The sequence below is a fragment of the Rhineura floridana genome, chromosome 3, assembly GCF_030035675.1.
Source record: "Rhineura floridana isolate rRhiFlo1 chromosome 3, rRhiFlo1.hap2, whole genome shotgun sequence".
NCBI lineage: Eukaryota > Metazoa > Chordata > Lepidosauria > Squamata > Rhineuridae > Rhineura > Rhineura floridana.
In genome coordinates, this window is record NC_084482.1 from 65380322 (window position 1) to 65401036 (window position 20715).

General features: G+C 42.6%; 1 protein-coding gene across 3 annotated transcripts in view; it reads right to left on the reverse strand.

Moving 5' to 3' along the window:
- The window catches only part of SEPTIN9 (septin 9), a 323191-nt gene that overhangs the window by 167939 nt on the left and 134537 nt on the right, over nucleotides 1–20715 (reverse strand). The gene's annotated exons all lie outside the window — the stretch shown is intronic.

A 20715-nucleotide genomic window follows, 5' to 3' on the forward strand; every position in this document is an offset into this window, starting at 1 on the left:
AATATTAAAGTAGCATGCAGGGAACTTTCTGTTGCAACAATCCTGAGAGGTAAATTAGACTGAGGGGAGATTGAGGAGCAGGAGCCAAGAAGAGCTAGCCTGAAAAGCAAATCAACAGTTATTCGTCCTTTAAACAGTGTTCTTCAACCTTGGGGCCCAGGTGTTGTTGAACTAGGATGATGGGACGTTTAGTCCAACATCCTCTGGGGACCTAAGGTTGAAGAACATTGTTTTAGCAGATGGGGGAGGGGCACTAAAAGGATTCAGGGCCAATAGACAGAGTGCGGCATTTCATATAGTACTAGAACAGGTATGATGTTGCTCTACCTCAACTCCCATCAGCCCCACCCAGCATAGCCAATGGCCAGAGATGATGGGAGTTATAGTCTGGCAACATCTGGAGGGCCACAGGTTCCCCATCCTGGGGTAATGGGGTAGTTGTCCCACAGTATGAGCACAGTGTTCAACCTTGTGTCCCCAGATGTTGTTGGACTACAAGCCCCATCATCCTTGACCATTGGCTAAGCAGGGTAAGGATGATGGGAGTTGTAGTCCAGTGACATCCAGGGGCCCAATGTGGGGGATGATAAAGATCCTGCCTGCTGGGCCCAGAAGTTTCCTGTGTACATCATGACTGAGAGAAGCAGGATGCAGGGCGCCATAGCAGCTCTTTTGTTCCCAGAGCTTCTCTAACCCCTCTTAAAGCCTTTTACTGAACAGGATAGCAGCTATATCCAATTCTAGATTCAATACCTGCCATCTCCAAAGATAATTACATTTTTGTATGTTTGTTGGTGTTCTTCTTACTTTGATTCTTTCCTGTGTTACTACTGTTTCTACAGATAATTCTAATCTAGAAAATTATATTTCTCTCATTATTCATTCTAGAAATCTGTGTCAAATTTATTTTTTATTAATTTCAAAGTCTTTATTGGTTAATGTCGTATGATGGTGAGGACAGCCTTATGTGTTTCAAACTGGAGGTTATGTTCTATTTATACTTTGGGTGCAATGGCAGTTGAATCTGAAACTGCAGTTTGATGTAAAATCAGACTGATTACAATATGTTGCTACTTAAGCAATGACTCTAGCTGTTGGAAAAAATAAGCTTGGCCTGCCCAAGATGCATGTTTTCAGCCTACTATGCTTAAACTATTCCACTTAAAAAAAGATGGGCATGGTAAATTAAAAACATAGAGCACACCTAGAATTTTGCTAGAATATATTTCACCTCCCACTGTTTTATCTTGTGCAAACTGAGATGCTCCTCATGCCCAATGGAAACTATTCTGCAGAATAGTCAGTGCCATTATTCCATAATTGTTTTTGGAAGTTTTTTAGTGTTGCAAAGTGTTGCTGTACTTCACATATTCACAGAAACAGAAGCAAAATAAAATGATTTACTATAGGACACTTCACTAAAATTGCAAAGTAAATCAAACATATTTAAAGTGACAATCCAAATTATATCAACTGTTTTAATATTGTTGCTTCCTCCATGCTAAAACAAGATCAGCACAGCACATGTCTTGTTTCTGTTATATCGGCTGATTGTAGGTGTTGCCACCACTCACCCTATGCTCAGAGAAATATGTTACCAAATTCTTCCAAGCTACACAGGAAGTGGATTGGACTATGAAAGACCAACCCTAATTGTATTTGCATTTTTACAAATGTGTAGGGCAGTACAATATCTCAGAGAGGAAGTCAGGTCTCCTGCTCCCCTGATGCATTCACTATAGCTGCCCAATTTCCCTGCTTTTTAAAGTTTGACAGAAATATCTGTTGGCTATAGGTACATTGTTAAACCACAAGGTTGTTTTTTTTGCCTATTAGTGAATTTCTCTGCTTTTTAATCCAGGAGGTAAGAAATGGGGTCCTGTGCAAGGTTGCTGAGAATGTGCTGATCATTTGTATGCTTATTGAGTTCAGTGGGATTTACTTCCCTGCAATCATGCTTAGGACAGGTGAAACTGACCGGGAGGGGAGGGGGGGAAGGCTGGCATGGGAAGGGGAGGAGGAAGAAGAGAGGGGAGAAAGAAGGGAAGAGGAAGGGTGAGGAGAGGGGAAGGACAGGAAAGGCAGGTATAATCATCTGCATGTTTATTGAGTACAAAGGGATTTACTCCCATGCAATCATGGTTAGGATAGGTAAAACTGACCATGGGGCAGGAGGAGGGGGTTGGGAGAGGACAGGAAGGGAGGGGAGAGGAGAAGCAATTTAGGGGGAGGGAGGAGGAAAAGGAGGGGATTGGAAGGGGAAGGGGGGGAGGAGCAAAGGAAGGGAGAGGGAAGGGGCAAAAGGGAGGAGATGGGAGGGAGGAGGACGGGAAGGCAGGTCTGATCATTTGCATGCTTTCTGAGTTCAGTGGGATTTACTCCTAGGATAGGTGAAACTGACGTAGAGGAGGGGGAGGGGAGGAGACTTGGTGGGTGGGCACTGGGAAAGCCTCTTTCCTTTCCAAAAGGAAAACATTGGGAACAGTATCATTCTTTTTCAGGGTTTCCCCCACCGTTTTATTCTACAGGCGGCACATGTAGCCTCCCTTGTTGATGTTGTTGTTATGTGCCTTCAAGTCGATTACGACTTATGGTGACCCTATGAATCAGTGACCTCCAAGAGCATCTCTCGTGAACCACCCTGTTCAGATCTTGTAAGCTCAGGTCTGTGGTTTCCTTTATGGAATCAATCCATCTCTTGCTTGGTCTTCCTCTTTTACTACTCCCTTCTGTTTTTCCCACCATTATGGTCTTTTCTAGTGAATCATGTCTTCTCATGATGTGTCCAAAGTATGATAACCCCAGTTTCATCATTTTAGCTTCTAGTGACAGTTCTGATTTAATTTATTCTAACACCCAATTATTTGTCTTTTTCGCAGTCCATGGTATGAGCAAAGCTCTCCTCCAGCACCACATTTCAAATGAGCTGATTTTTCTCTTATCCGCCTTTTTCACTGTCCAACTTTCGCATCCATACATAGAGATCAGAAATACCATGGTCTGAATGATCCTGACTTTGGTGTTCAGTGATACATCATTGCATTTGAGGACCTTTTCTAGTTCTCTCACAGCTGCCCTCCCCAGTCCTAGCCTTCTTCTGATTTCTTGACTATTCCTCCGTTTTGATTAATGACTGTGCCAAGGTATTCATAATCCTTCACAAGTTCAATGTCCTCGTTGTCAACTTTAAAGTTACATAAATCTTCTGTTGTCATTACTTTAGTCTTTTTGACATTCAGCTGTAATCCTGCTTTTAGGCTTTCCTCTTTAACTTTCATCAGCATTCGTTTCAAATCATTACTGGTTTCTGCTAAGAGTATGGTATCGTCTGCATATCTTAAATTATTGATGTTTCACCCTCCAATTTTCACATCTCCTTCATCTTGGTCCAATCCTGCTTTCCGTATGATATGTTCTGCATATAGATTAAACAAATAGGGTGATAAAATGCACCCCTGTCTCACACCCTTTCTGATGGGGAACCAATCAGTTTCTCCATATTCTGTCCTTACAGTAGCCTCTTGTCCAGAGTATAGGTTGCGCATCAGGAGAATCAGATGCCGTGGCACCCCCATTTCTTTTAAAGCATTCCATAGTTTTTCATGATCTACACAGTCAAAGGCTTTGCTGTAGTCTATAAAGCACAAGGTGATTTTCTTCTGAAATTCCTTGCTCCGTTCCATTATCCAACGTATGTTTGCAATATGATCTCTGGTACCAGGTGGGGCACTGGCCTGAGGGCCCCTGGAGTTACAGGGTAATGGGGGCCCTCAGCGGCCCCTCCGATCCCTTTCCGTAATCCGCACCCCCACCCCCTACTGTCTCCTGCCTTTTAGTATTGCCCTTAATGAAAATGGCAGCCACGGTTTTCCTAAAGTACTGAAGCCCCTGTCGCCATCTTAGCTGATGGCAGAGATGCCCGTGCATAGCACACACATGTGCCATCAACAAAGATGGCGGCAGAGGCTTCATCCCCTTAGGGAAACCGCGGCCACCATCTTGGTTAATGGCAATAGTAAAAGACAGGAGACAGGTAGGTGGGAGTGTGGGGCGTGCGCGCACGCGAACACGAATGTGCAAACATGCCGGGGCCCAGGGCAAGCTGATGCCCATGGGCCCCAGCATGCCTGGAGCCGGCCCTGTCTCTGGTGCCTCTTCCCTTTCTAAATTCAGGTTGGACATCTGGCATTTCTCGCTCCATATATGGGAACAGCCTTTGTTGTAGAATCTTGAGCATTACTTTACTTGAATGGGATATTAAGGCAATAGTTTGATAATTATTGCATTCCCTGGGATCCCCTTTCTTTGGAATTTGGAATTTGGATGATAAGGGAGTCAAAGGTGTACTAAAGAACGATAAGGAGATTGCAGAGAAGCTAAATGAATTCTTTGCATCTGTCTTCACAGTGGAAGATATAGGGCAGATCCCTGAACCTGAACTAACATTTGCAGGAAGGGATTCTGAGGAACTGAGACAAATAGTGGTAACGAGAGAGGAAGTTCTAGGCTTAATGGACAATATAAAAACTGACAAATCACCGGGCCCGGATGGCATCCACCCGAGAGTTCTCAAAGAACTCAAATGTGAAATTGCTGATCTGCTAACTAAAATATGTAACTTGTCCCTCGGGTCCTCCTCCGTGCCTGAGGACTGGAAAGTGGCAAATGTAACGCCAATCTTCAAAAAGGGATCCAGAGGGGATCCCGGAAATTACAGGCCAGTTAGCTTAACTTCTGTCCCTGGAAAACTGGTAGAAAGTATGATTAAAGCTAGATTAACTAAGCACATAGAAGAACAAGCCTTGCTGAAGCAGAGCCAGCATGGCTTCTGCAAGGGAAAGTCCTGTCTCAGTAACCTATTAGAATTCTTTGAGAGTGTCAACAAGCATATAGATAGAGGTGATCCAGTGGACATAGTGTACTTAGACTTTCAAAAAGCGTTTGACAAGGTACCTCACCAAAGACTTCTGAGGAAGCTTAGCAGTCATGGAATAAGAGGAGAGGTCCTCTTGTGGATAAGGAATTGGTTAAGAAGCAGAAAGCAGAGAGTAGGAATAAACGGACAGTTCTCCCAATGGAGGGCTGTAGAAAGTGGAGTCCCTCAAGGATCGGTATTGGGACCTGTACTTTTCAACTTGTTCATTAATGACCTAGAATTAGGAGTGAGCAGTGAAGTGGCCAAGTTTGCTGACGACACTAAATTGTTCAGGGTTGTTAAAACAAAAAGGGATTGTGAAGAGCTCCAAAAAGATCTCTCCAAACTGAGTGAATGGGCGGAAAAATGGCAAATGCAATTCAATATAAACAAGTGTAAAATTATGCATATTGGAGAAAAAAATCTGAATTTCACATATACACTCATGGGATCTGAACTGGCGGTGACCGACCAGGAGAGGGACCTCGGGGTTGTAGTGGACAGTACGATGAAAATGTCGACCCAGTGTGCGGCAGCTGTGAAAAAGGCAAATTCCATGCTAGCGATAATTAGGAAAGGTATTGAAAATAAAACAGCTGATATCATCATGCCGTTGTATAAATCTATGGTGCGGCCGCATTTGGAATACTGTGTACAGTTCTGGTCGCCTCATCTCAAAAAGAATATTATAGAGTTGGAAAAGGTTCAGAAGAGGGCAACCAGAATGATCAAGGGGATGGAGCGACTCCCTTACGAGGAAAGGTTGCAGCATTTGGGGCTTTTTAGTTTAGAGAAAAGGCGGGTCAGAGGAGACATGATTGAAGTGTATAAAATTATGCATGGCATTGAGAAAGTGGATAGAGAAAAGTTCTTCTCCCTCTCTCATAATACTAGAACTCGTGGACATTCAAAGAAGCTGAATGTTGGAAGATTCAGGACAGACAAAAGGAAGTCCTTCTTTACTCAGCGCATAGTTAAACTATGGAATTTGCTCCCACAAGGTGCAGTAATGGCCACCAGCTTGGACGGCTTTAAAAGAAGATTAGACAAATTCATGGAGGACAGGGCTATCAATGGCTACTAGCCGTGATGTCTGTGCTGTGCCACCCTACTCAGAGGCAGCATGCTTCTGAAAACCAGTTGCCGGAAGCCTCAGGAGGGGAGAGTGTTCTTGCACTCGGGTCCTGCTTGCGGGCTTCCCCCAGGCACCTGGTTGGCCACTGTGAGAACAGGATGCTGGACTAGATGGGCCACTGGCCTGATCCAGCAGGCTCTTCTTATGTTCTTATGTTCTGTGGGCCATTGTTTAGTTTTCCATATTTCTTGACAAATTTTTGTCAAAATTTAGACAGATTCAGTCTTGGTAGCTTGTAGCAACTCTATTGGTATGCCATCTATTCCTGGTGATGTGTTTCTTCCAAGAATTTTAAGAGCAGTTTTCACTTCACATTCTAAAATTTCTGGTTCTTCATCATATGGTTCCTCCATGAATGAATCTGTCATCCTGGCATCTCTTTTATAGAGTGCTTCAGTGTATTGCTTCCATCTTCCTTTTATTTCATCTCAGTCAGTCAGTGTGTTCCCCTGTTGATTATTCAACATCTCTACTCGTGGTTTAAATTTCCTTTTCATTTCTCTAATCTTTTGGAATAGGGCTCTTGTTCTTCCCATTTTGTTGTCCTTTTCTATTTCTATACAGTAACTATTGTAATAGTTTTCTTTGTCCCTACATACTAGTCGTTGTATAGTTGCATTTAGGGTTCTGACCGTGTTTCTATCTCCTTTTGCTTTTCCTCTCCTTCTCTCTTTAACCATTTTAAGAGTTTCTTCAGTCATCCATTGAGGTCTTTCTCTCTTTTTAACAAGAGGTATTGTCTTTTTGCATTCTTTCCTGATAATGTCCCTGACTTCAGTCCATAGTTCTTCTGGTTCTCTGTCAACTAAGTTTAAAGCCTCAAACCTGTTCCTTATGTGATCTTTATATTCTTCTGGGATGTTATTTAAATTGTATTTTGGCATTATGAGTGCTTTGTTCTTCTTCTTTAGCTTTACTCTGATTTTCGATACGATTAGTTCATGATCTGTACCGCAGTCTGCTCCTGGTCTTTTTTTTGCAGAAAGTATGGAACTTCTCCATCTTCTGTTTCCAATTATATAATCAATTTGATTCCTATATTGACCATCTGGTGATGTCTACGTGTACAGTCGTCTTTTTGGTTGCTCAAAAGATATGTTGGCAAGAAATAAATCACTGGCTTCACAGAATTCAGTATGTCTTTCTCCTGCTTCATTTCTGTCTCCTAAGCCCCATTTCCCCACAATTCCTAGTTCTTCTCTGTTCCCTACTTTTGCAAGCTGTCACTGGCCACACCCACACCAGGCTGTTATTTCACTTTAGGCAGTCATGGCTTCTCTCAAGGAATCCTGGGAAGTGTAGTTAGTGAACATAAGAACATAAGAAGAGCCTGCTGGATCAGGCCAGTGGCCCATCTAGTCCAGCATCCTGTTCTCACAGTGGCCAACCAGGTGCCTGAGGGAAGCCCGCAAGCAGGACCCGAGTGCAAGAACACTCTCCCCTCCTGAGGCTTCCAGCAACTGGTTTTCAGAAGCATGCTGCCTCTGACTGGGGTGGCAGAGCACAGCCATCACGGCTAGTAGCCATTGATAGTGAAGGGTGCTCAGTGTTGCTAGGAGATGCCTGTTCCCCTCACAGAGCTTCAATCAAAGCGGCTGACAGTTAAACCACTCTGGCTACTGGAGCTCTGTCAGAGGAATAGGAGTCTCCTCTCAGCACCCTTCACAAACTACACTTCCCAGGATTCTTTGGGAGAAGCCATGACTGTCTCAAGTGAAATCAAAGTCTGGTGTGGGTGTGCCCCCCTGATTAGGCAAGCCCAGCAGCTGTGAGTCTGGCTTTTAGAACACTGACAGTTGGTTCTTACTGAGAATGCCCGGGCTTGTCTTTCACTCCAATGCTAAATTTCTTAAATTAATTAAAACTTGACCAGGGATTTTTTTTTAACATTTAAACTGCAGAAGACAAAGGTCAGAGTATGGGGCAAGGTCAGTAATAGGATTACAGGTACTCTGTGAAAATGGCTGCTTTTTAATTAATTTAAAAAGTATGAGAACTGACAGAAAAAAGACCAACAGAGGTCTGTTTCCCCCCCCCTCTTTTTACCCTTGGAACTGTTGATTCTATTACTGTTTTGTGTATCACCACAAACATTTAGAGGGTTGTTAAGCAAGAGTTTCTGAGTTCAGGACTAAGGTTTTGTAAGGTCTATTTTGAAATGAGCTTATGGGAATGGCATGGGGGTATTTTCAATTTAACATTGTGGAATGCGAAAAATCCATGCTGGCTATAGTATACAACCACTCTCATGGCTGTGTAATATTGGTTCATGGTAATTTACACCCTTTCCTGAGCCACTGTACCACACTGACCCTCTCCTAGCCCAATGGACTGGCCCTTGCCTTCAGTCATACTTCATATTTAAATGTGATTTTCATTTTCATCATCATTTTCAATAAAGAGAAAGAATAGTATAAAATATTTTAAAAGGTTCATTCCTGAATCATTTAAAAAGGATACTGCATTAATGTAAGCCTGTCAGAGCAATGAACAAAAGACAGCCAACTTGATGTAGGGGTCAGGGCATTAGACAAGGCCTGGGGAGACCCAGGTTCAAGTCCTCACTCTGCCATGAATCTCACTGGGTGACCTTGGGCCAGTCACCATCTGTCAGCCTACTCTGTAACATCTCTCAGCCTACACAGCAGGGATGTTGTGAGAATAAAATTGTGGTGGAGAACCGTCAATGCTCAGTAGTGTAGTGGCAAATTCAGAAGTGCATGATAGTCACTCCACACCCCTTCACAGGCACACCCTCTTTTTCACTTTCCCTCATCTCCTTTATCTCCCTGTCATCTTGCAAGTTCACACTCCACTACAACAGACATCCCTAGGAGCCAATCAGCATGAAAGGGGACGGTGTGTGTTAGCTATGGAGAAGAGTCTTCTCAGTGGCTGACTCATCTCCTTTCACTCTGATTGGCTTCAATCAGCACGAAAGGACAAGAACTTTCTCAGCAATTAACACACTCCCTTTTCATGCTGATTGGCTCATACATGGGGACCTGGCTGGGACCCTACTCCAAAAAAAAGTAACGGGTCCACGACTCTCTGCGAACCCCAATGACTACACCCCTGTCTACACCGACTTGAGCTCCTGGGAGCAAAGGTGGGGTATAAATGTAATGAATGCATACATTTAAAAAATGGGAAGAGCAATTCTATGGAGGGAGGGGAGAGTCAGTGATGGAGGAACCACCATCTCCAAGGCTTTGCTGGGCTCGCACTGCAGAAGGTGGTGGACTGCTTTCTCTCTCATCCCCCCTCCTGTTTTTTTTATGGGAGAGAAAACAACCATACCAGCTCCAGGGCTCACAGTTTTTTCACCTGTCAGTGGAATAAAAGGGGAAGAGGAGGGCTTGGGATCCAAGAGCCATGCCCCTGATACACACCCTTTCAAGCCCGACCAATGGAGCACAGATGGTGGAGGTTGCCACTGCCACAGGAAGGAGTCTTCCAGCCACAGACCTCCTTGTTCATCTTCAGAGCTCCCTCACCACCAGTGGAGGGGGAGGTCTGCAACATCCAACACCCTCGGCTGCCCTCTTTGGGAGTTTAGGACTCCTCCAAAAATGGATGATGAAGGAATCCCTAATAAAGACAGTTATAAGGTCTAAACAGGTACACAAGTGGCTTTTAATCACACCATGTAGCATTCTGCGGCACTTTCTCTTGGTAAGCTGATAACCCTCCATAACATGCTTTGTTCATGTTTTCAACATGCTAAGTACATCTGTTAACAATTTATAAATGACTTATAAAATCTAACTCATACTATAAAAGTGTGCTTGATTTCTCCATAGTGACACAATCTTTCCAACATGTTTAACTTTCCATGTTTATCTGTTTTTATTAACAGCATGATACAGAGGATTTTTATTTTTATTTTATTTTTTGGGACAGAGCAGAAATGCTTTCTTTAAAAAACAACAACAACTATCAGAATAATGCCCTCAGCAGGATTCTCTTTAATCTAAGTTGGGAGGGGGGATGGTGTCTGCCACACTTTATGAGATCAAAAAGAACAATAAGGGAGCTTTGCCTGCCTTGACTGTTTCAAGCTGTTCTTGGCCTTAAGTTTGGAACTGCTAAACCACAACATTTCAGAGACCTTTGCATAGTCCGGATCTATGTACAGCCAAAGTGTTTTCAAAATCCATGGACATCCATTACATTAACAATATATGACAGTGTTTGAAACTAGCCTGTTTTCCTGAGTGGGCTTAGTTGTGCATTTCAAAATAAGAATTGCCATTTGCCACCAGTGATTGACAACCGGAAGTGCTCATTTTGCACCGCTGGTGTCACTTCCTTAGTCCTTTGATAGGACTTGCACCTCCAAAAGCAGCCCTGCCACTAGGGAGAGATGGCTATTGTTCTATGAGCAATAGAGCAAGTATCTGCTTTGCATGCAGAAGGTACAGGTTCAACCCCTCCCCCCCACACACATCTCCAGGTAAGGCTGGGAGAGTCCCCTGTTTTCAACCCTGGAGAGCTGTGGTCATTCAGTGTAGACAATACTGAACTAGATGAACTAATGGCCTAAGGCAGCCTTCTGTGTTCCTATGAATACAGTACAGCATCCATGCTGGATAATCAGTGTTAACAGCCTTGGCACTGGTTCTGGAAGGAAGCTTATGTTTCCTTCTCATACAGTGCCAAAGCACTGGAGTTACATGAACAATCCCCTTCCAGAGACTTTTTCCCACTCTGTGAGATTTTGATAAATAGCCTTGACTACATTAATTCACAGAGGAACAGTATGATGACGAACCAGAAATTTTAGAATGTGAGGTGAAAGCTGCTCTTAAAATACTTGGAAGAAACAAGTCACCAGGAACAGATGGCATACCAATACAGTTGCTACAAGCTACCAAGACTGAATCTGTCCAAAATTTGACAAACATTTGTCAACAAATATGGAAAACTAAACAATGGCCCACAGACTGGAAGCGTTCAATATACATCCCAATTTCACATAAAGAGGTTCCCAGGGAATGCAGTAATTATCGAACTATTGCCTTAATATCCCATTCAAGTAAAGTAATGCTCAAGATTCTACAACAAAGGCTCTTCCCATATATGGAGTGAAATGCCAGATGTCCAAGCTGGATTCAGAAAGGGAAGAGGCACCAGAGATCATATCGCAAACATATGTTGGATAATGGAACGGACCAAGGAATTTCAGAAGAAAATCACCCTGTGCTTTATAGATTACAGCAAAGTCTTTGATTGTGTAGATCATGAAAAACTATGGAATGCTTTAAAAGCAATGGGGGTGCCACAGCATCTCATTGTCCTGATGCGCAACCTACTCTGGAGAAGAGGCTACTGTAAGGACAGAATATGGACAAACCGACTGGTTTCCCCATTGGAAAAGGTGTAAGAAGGGTGTATTTTATCACCCTATTTGTTTCATCTATACGCAGAACATATCATACAGAAAGTGAGATTGGACCAAGATGGAGGTATGAAAATTGGAGGGAGAAATATCAGTAATTTAAATTGATATCATACTCTTAGCAGAAACCAGTAATGATTCGAAACAAATGCTGATGAAAGTTAAAGAGGAAAGCACAAAAGCAGGACTACAGCTGAACATCAAGAAGACTAAAGTAATGACAACAGAAGATTTATGTAACTTTAAAGTTGACAACGAGGACATTGAACTTGTGAAGGATTATTAATACCTTGGCACAGTCATTAATCAAAATAGAGACAATAGTCAAGATATCAGAAGAAGGCTAGGACTGGGGAGGGCAGCTGTGAGAGAACTAGATAAGGTCCTCAAATGCAAAGATGTATCACTGAACACTAAAGTCAGGATCATTCAGACCATAGTATTCCCGGTATCTATGTATGGATGTGAAAGTTGGGCAGTGAAAAAAGCAGATAAGAGAAAAATCAACTCATTTGAAATGTGGTGTTGAAGGAGAGCTTTGCTCATACCATGGACTGCGAAAAAGACAAATAATTGGGTGTTAGAACAAATTAAACCAGAACAGTCACTAGAAGCTAAAATGATGAAACTGAGGTTATCATGAGAAGACATGATTCACTAGAAAAGACAACAATACTGGGAAAAACAGAAGGGAGTAGAAAAAGAGGAAGGCCAAATGAGATGGATTGATTCCATAAAAGAAGCTACAGACCTGAACTTACAAGATCTGAACAGGGTGGTTCACGAGAGATGCTCTTGGAGATCACTGATTCATAGGGTCGCCATAAGTCATAATCGACTTGAAGGCACATAAGAACAACAACAACGGCCCCGATTCAGATTGCGGTGCTGATCCAGATTGCTTGCCTGTACCAGTTTCCTGCTGAAAATCTTCCCGGTGCTTTTGTCCCTGAAGCAAAGAATATTGGGGGGTGGGCGGGATGATTATCAACAGGAAACTGGTGCAGGTCCAGTATGTATCAGAAGCATGTTCGTTCATATTGGGACCCCACAACTGATTTTTCTTAAAAACAAAAGTGGCCAGTTTAAGCATGCTTTTCCAAAAGCATGAATTACATAGTATGCCATTTGGCTCTATGCAACTTAACTGTAGAAGAGATCCAGTGCTTTCGAGGGGTACCAGTCAGCCAAAGCTCAACACTTTAAAGGCCAGTGAATTTCAATGGGACATAGTTTATGTGTTAAAGTATCCCACTGAAATCAATGAGGCTTACAAATACACATCTGGTTTACAAATACACAATTGGTTTGCTATCTTTTCAGTGTTAGCACTACCCTGCAGGGCTGTGCAGTAAGTACTGAATGTAGAGTAGCACTACTGTGCTATCACTTTGGAACAACCCATCCAAAGTTAAGAACATGATGTGGGAGACAAGCAGGGAAGAGAATGGAAAAGCCTCTTGGGGAGATTTAGAGAGAAGGGGTGAGTGGCAAAAGGGGTAAGTCTGTCTCTCTCCCTACAGCTTCTCCACTTCAAATCACCCCCTTTCCAGACTGGATGCAATGGGTTGTTCCACCCTAAGGCTACAATGCTATGCACACTTACTTGGAAATTAACCCTATTAAACAAAGAGGGGCATAGTGCCAAGAAAACATATACAGGGGAATCATTCTTACAGCACATCTCATTGATTTCTTTTGGGGAGGGAGACAGAGAGACAGAGAACCATGTAGAACTTGCAAATGGTTAACTTTTGGCTAGATCATGCTTTTTGCAGTTTTGTATGCAGAAAAATAGCCCCTACAACATTAAATCTCCCAGATTTCATAAATATAGAGGGAGAGGAAGTGAAGTCATCAAAAGGAAATCAAGCCTACTTTCCCTGTATGTTTATTTGGGAAAATGACACCCTTATTTGCAACGCCTGGGAAACAGAATGGAATAACAGGAAAATCCAACACCCTTTAGAACCTGGATTAGAGAGACAGAAGAGGGAGAGTCATGCACTCACATTTTCTGCTCTCCAGCTAAGACTATTTTGTGACCTCCTCAGAGTATGGATCTTTTTTTTTGTAACCCAGCCTTGGATAGCAAGCATTCCCACATTATTGCTTCTGTAGAGCACCTTCACATCGTATCAGAGACAGAGAGAGATGCCACAGTTGCATGTATGTACATATGAGAATGGGAGGGGTCTGAATGCATGTGTGCATGAGAAAAATGATGCTCTGTATGTGTGTGTGCATGTGTATGTGTGTGTGTGAGAGAGGGAGACAGACAGACAGAGAGATATCACTGCTGCACCTGCGTTGATAACATTCCCCCTCCCCCCAAAATTGCCAACTCTTCCAGGAAAGAGTAAAGTCATCATATACCCCAGAGGTGGGAAACCACCAGCCCATGGGGCAATATTGGCCTAACACAGTCCCAATTTGGCCTACAAGGCTATTTTCCTCAAATAATAAGTGATGTCAATTTGCAGGTAGGCAGGTAAAGCCACAGCTGGGTCAACTGCATGACCAAATACCCTTTGGGAAACTCAGTCATTCAGCCAATCCCTGCAGCTGATAGTCCATGACTTCAAGCCCACTAATAAATGGTATTGGCATACCAATAGAGTTGCTACAAGTTACTGAGGTTGAATCTGTCCAAATTTTGAATTTTTTTTGTCAACAAATATGGAAAACTAAACAATGACCCACAGACTGGAAGCATTCAATATACATCCGAATTCCAAAGAATGGGGATCCCAGGGAATGCAGTAATTATTGAACTATTGCCTTAATATCCCATGCAAGTAAAGTAATGCTCAAGATTCTACAACAAAGGCTCTTCCCATATACCATACTACTGGCAGAAACCAGTCATGATTTGAAATGAATGCTGTTGAAAGTTAAAGAGGAAAGCACAAAAGCAGGACTACAGCTGAATGTCAAGAAGACTAAAGTAATGACAACAGAAGATTTATGTAACTTTACAGTTGACAATGAGGACATTGAACCTGTCAAGGATTATCAATACCTTGGCACAGTCATTAACCAAAATGGAGACAATAGTCAAGAAATCAGAAGAAGGCTAGGACTGGGGAGGGCAGCTATGAGGGAACTAGAAAAGGTCCTCAAATGCAAAGATGTATCACTGAACACTAAAGTCCGGATCATTCATACCATGGTATTCCCAATGTCTATGTATGGATATGAAGTTGGACAGTGAAAAAGGCGGATAAGAGAAAAATCAACTCATTTGAAATGTGGTGTTGGAGGAGAGCTTTGCAGATACCATGGACCACGAAAAACAGAAATAATTGGGTGTTAGAACAAATTAAACCAGAACTATCATTAGAAGCTAAAATGCTGAAACTGAGGTTATTATACTTTGGACACATAATGGGAAGACATGATTCACAAGAAAAAACAATAATGCTGGGGTAAACTGAAGGGAGTAGAAAAAGAGGAAGACCAAGCAAGAGATGGATTGATTCCATAAAGGAAGCCACAGACCTGAACTTACAAGATCTGATCAGGCTGGTTTATAACAGATGCTATTGGAGGTCGCTGATTGATTGGGTCACCATAAGTTGTAATTGACTTGAAGGCACATAACAACAATCAAAGCATCATGCAGGGCTCTTTGTAAACTGTTTGTGGTGCTTTAAAGTCCTAACAATTATCACCTGATGTAATTGTGATGCCATGTGATTGGCGGGTGGGCAGACCCAACCACCCGTCAAATGTGACACACAAGGAGTAAAGGAGATAAGGATCTGGCCTAGTGATCAGATCAGGTTCTGCACCACCAACATAGCAGATGATATTTAATGGTGTAGAGATGTGACTGAGAGCAAACAAAGCTATTCTCCTGAGGGCAATTCTCTTAGTATTAGCTTCATTAGGTCTCAGTGACATTGTCACAATGCCAACTTTCAGCTGATATGCCAAAGGAGAGGCTAAGCTATAAGCAAGTACCCAGTAAGTGAGACCAGGCATAGAGTGTGTTCACTGCTTCCAAGAACACACACACTGCCACTTTCTGAAGTTAAATTGCATCATCACTCACTGTCTCCCAGCCTGTGCCAAACCATTGTTTTTCTTTGGTTACACACAAACACACACACACACACACACACAGAGAGAGAGAGAGAGAGAGAGAGAGAGAGAGAGAGAGAACCTGTATGCCCTCAACAAGAACATCATACTGAGAGCAAATATTGGCAATCCATTGACAGCCACTCTACAAATGGTATAGCTCCCTGCAGTGATGCCACCAGCATCAACATGAGCTTCTCTGCATGCGGACTATATCTTTTCAGGTAGGATGGTCTTATATTTTTCAATGCTTCCTCATGTAAAATGTACATGTAGTAAAATCAGCCCACTGGGGCGATAGTTTTCCACATACAGGGGTTTTACACGCACACACACACACACACACACTTCTGCCTCTTATAGATGAATAGTCAATGGTGTGATGGCAGAACTAGCACCTTATCTTTGCACACATTCTCCCTACAGCTTCTGATTCACTCTGTATAGGCCAAGGGCTTCTGCTGCCAGCAGTGCAGAGGCTGTGAGTTGAGTTCTCACTAATCGGTGAGGACAGCAAAGCCCCCCCCCCCCAGCTGCTCCCTGCAGTGATGCCACTAGTCAGTCAACATGAGCTTCCCTGCATGTGGACTATCAACTTGAATTTGCATCCTCTGGATGTAAATCAGCAGCAACCAAGAGGAACAACTCAGTGGAAACCAAAGTCCAGTCTCTTCTCAACATGTCACTGTAAACCTGAAGTCCAAGCAATTATATTTGTTTCAGCTTTATGTGTGTGGGCCCAAAATGTGCTGAACCGTTGCCTGACCGCGATAATGGACTGGATGAGAGCTAATAAACTGAAACTTAATCCAGACAAGACTGAGACACTGTTGGTGAGCTCTTTACCTGCCCAGATGGTGGATGTTCATCCTGTTCTAGATGGGGTTACACTCCCCTTGAAGGAACAGGTTCGTAGCTTCGGGGTCCTTTTTGACCCTTCCTTGTCGCTTGAGGCTCAAGTGGCCTCGGTGGCACGGAATGCGTTTTACCATCTTCGCTTAGTAGCCCAACTATGCCCCTATCTGGACAGTGATGATCTCGCCTCAGTTGTTCACGCTCTGGTAACCTCTAGACTGGACTACTGTAATGCGCTCTACGTAGGGCTGCCCTTGAAGACCGTTCGGAAACTTCAGCTAGTGCAAAATGCGGCAGCCAGGTTGTTAACGAGGACCCGCTGGTCTGCGCATATAACACCTGTCCTGGCCCACCTGCACTGGCTCCCTATTTGTTTCCGAGCCAGATTCAAGGTGTTGGTTTTGACCTATAAAGCCTTACACGGTGTGGGACCACAATACCTTGTGGAACGCCTCTCCCGCTATGAACCTACCCGTTCACTTCGTTCAATATCCAAGGCCCTCCTCCGGGTACCAACTCATCAGGATGCCCGGAGGATTGTTATTAGATCTAGGGCCTTTTCTGTGGTGGCCCCCGAACTGTGGAACAGCCTACCTGTGGAGATACGCCTGGCGCCTTCGGTACTTTCTTTTAGGCGCCAGGTTAAGACCTGGCTATACTCCCAGGCATTTTAATGTTCAATGTGTTTCATTTAAATTTTTTTTTTTCGTTTAACTTGTTGCTGATTTTATTGTAATTTTATTGTAATATTGTATTTTAATCTTGTTTTGTTCACCGCCCAGAGAGCTATTCGCTATGGGCGGTTTAAAAATGAAATAAATAAATAAATAAAATAAATAAAAGTAGACTCTTTTTGCTTGAAGTGCCAAATGGATTGCTGCTGACAGTTGTTGAGCTACATATAGACCATGATTGCCAGAATGGTGCCTTCATTATGTTGCTAGACTATAGCTCCCATCAGCCCTAATCAGTGTCCACGTTGGCTGGGCAGATGGGTGCTGGAAGTCCAACAACATCTGGAGGGCACCACGTTGGCTACCTATGCTATAGATGAAACAGACCTAGTAAAAATGGGAAAATGGGTGAAATTTTAAATGGGAGAGGCACGGGTCACAGGATAGCTATTCAGAGAAGCCAAAGCACCACAGGCCAAAACACAAGTGCCAAAGCCACTTAAAGAGAGACACAGTATACAAGTATTTATATGCTAATACCAAATGCCTCAGATAAGATAGGGCAACTGGAGTGCTTGGTCTTAGAGGACAGCATTGATATAGTGGGCATACCAGAAACCTGGTGAAATGGAGAAAACCAGTGGGACACAGTTATCTTTCGATATAAACTCTATAGGAAGGACAGGGAAGGACGTGCTGGAGGGGGTGTCACTCTGTATGTCAAAAACGGCATTGAGTCCAGCAAGCTAGAAATTCCAAAGGGAGCAGTTTCCTCCACAGAATCATTGTGGGTGGTGATATCAGGCCCCAAGAGTAATTTAGTACTGGCGACGTGCTACTGCCTCCCTGATCAAAACGCTCAGAGAGATCTTGAGATGAAGAATGAAATCAAGAAAACATCCAAAAGAGGAACTGTTGTGGTAATAGATGACTTCAACTACCCTGACATAGACTGGCTACATATGTGTTCCAGTCTCGACAAAGAGGTAAAATGTCTAGATATTCTAAATTATTGTGCCCTAGTATAATTGGTCATGAAACTGACCTTATGTGGCACCTAGGACCTGCTGTGTGTTGTCAAACCTATTTGGAACAGTGACTATAGAGCTCTTCAATTAAACATACATGTAAATGGCCAATTGCCAAGAAAACAGTTACATTTGACTTCAAAAGAGGAAATTTCCCAAACAGAAGGATCAGTAAATGGATAGTTGAAAGGCAAAATAGAGGGGCAAATCACTCCAAAAAGTTTAGGAATTGTTTAAAAACACAGTATAAGAAACTCAACTGGAGTGTATACTGCAAATCAGAAAAGGTACCACCAGAACACAAGGATGCCAGTGTGGTTAACAAGCAGAGTCAAAGTTACTTTTAGTGGCATAAAAACTTCCTTCAAAAAATGGAAGTCTTGTCCAAAAGAGGAGAACAAAAAGAAAGATAAACTTTGGCAAAGGAAATGCAAGCAGACAATAAAGGATGCTAAAAAAGAATTTCAAGAGCATATTGTTACAATCATGAAGATCAACAACAAAATATTTAGTAGCAGTTGGACCCTTGAATGGCAAGGGAGTCCAAGGTGTGTTAAAAGAGGATATGGAGATTGCACAGAAGTTGAATGAATTCTTTTGCATCTGTCTTCACAGTGGAAGATATAGGGCATATCCCTGTGCCTGAACTAATTTTTGCAGGAAGGGAGTCTGAGGAACTGAGGTAGACAGTGGTCACAAGAGGTAAAATTCTAGGCCTAATAAACAAAATAAAAGCTGACAAATCACCAGGTCCGGATGGCATCCACCAAGAACTCAAATGTGAAATTGCTGATCTCCTAATAAAAATATCTAACTTGTTGTAAAGATCCACCTCCATACCTGAAGACTGGAAAGTGGCCAATGTAACACCAGTTTTTAAAAAGGGATGGGGGGGATCATGGAAATTACATGCCAGTTACCTTAATGCCTGTTCCAGGAAAACTGGCAGAATGCATTGTTAAAGATAAAATGTGGAAGAATAAGCCTTGCAGAAGCAGAACCAACATGGCTTCTGCAAGGGTAAGTCCTGTCTCACTAACCTATTACAGTTTTTTCAGAGTGTCAACAAGCATATAGATAGAGGTGAGCCAACTGAAACAGTGTACTTGGACTTTCAAAAAGCTTTCTACAAGGTACCTCACCAAAGACTCCTGAGGAAGCTTAGCAGTCATGGAATAAGAGGAGAGGCCCTCTTGTGGATCAGGGCTAGGCAACAGAAAGCACAGAGCAGGAATAAATGGATAGTTCTCCTAATGGACAGCTGGTGTACAACCAATGAAGCTGAATGTTGGAAGATTCAGGACAGACAAAAGAAAGTACTTCTTCATGCAGCACATATTTAAACTATGGAATTCACTTCCACAGGAGGCAGTGATGACCACCAAGATGGATGGCTTTAAAAGAGGATTAGACAAATTCATGGAGGAGAAGGCTATTAATGATTACTACACACAGTGGCGATGTTCTCCCTCCATGGTCAGAGGCAGTATGTTTCTGAATTCCAGTTCCTAGAAACAGCAGGAAGGGAGAGTGCTCTTTGCACTCAGGTGCCGCTTGGCTTCCCATGGGCGTCTGATTGGCCACTGTGAGAACAGGATGCTGGACAAGATGCAGCAGGCTTTTATGTCCTTAGTTCAGAGTCAACCTTTGCAAAAGTGAGGAGAGGAAGGGGTAAAAAGACTTTATTGCAAAGTCCTCCCTGCTCAGGACTTTGAAGAAACAATCTTGAGGGCTTTTTGACATAAGAGACCAACAGTGCAATCCCATACAAGTCTCTTTAGAAGTAAGTCCCATTGAGTTCCATGTTGTTTACGCCTAGGTAGGTGGGTACAGGATAGCAGCCTATGCCCACTTACCTGGGAGCAAGTTCCATGGTACTCAGTGGGACTTATTTCTGAGTAAATGAACAAAAAGGTTAAGGGAAAAATTATGCATACTGCACCAAAATATCAACATTCGATAGACTTCAAATAAAATGGATAAACCTGATTGTATAACAATATGGTGCACGTATATAAAGAACTACCAAAGGTCCAAATGTGTTTCAACTTCAAAAGGTCTTTTTTTAGAAGGAAAGTATACAATAATTTAAAAGCAAAGCCACCCCCACAGGCTGTTATAAAACTCAAAGGCAAACTCTAGTAACATTTGTAGTGCCTGAAAAATATAACCAAAAAACAAAACCCAAGAAAACAAATTGCTCAAAACACTAAAAATAAAATGTATAACAGTTTATAGTGAAATACTACCTAAATCAGGTTACCAGTTGTTGTTAAAAGAGTATTTAAGCCTCACTTGAGGTATTGGTATCCTCATGTCTGTTTGTTGTTAGTGCAGGAAATAATGTGAAACATAATGCAATTGTATATTCTGACCAATGTAGGCTTTATTCAATCATTTTAGAGAAATCATATAAAGACTCCCTGTGTCTCCAGGAGCTTTCCAGGAGCCTGGGGGTGGAAGCTTGTAAATTCTCAAACTTACCAATTCATTTAAACCATTTTATGCATAAAGTATTTTTCAACCTCATGATGCTCTCATGCTCAAAAGTGGCTGCTTTTCCACTCTCAGAGTCTGGTGCATTTCATAAACTAGGAATCCAAGCAGAAATTCAAATTATG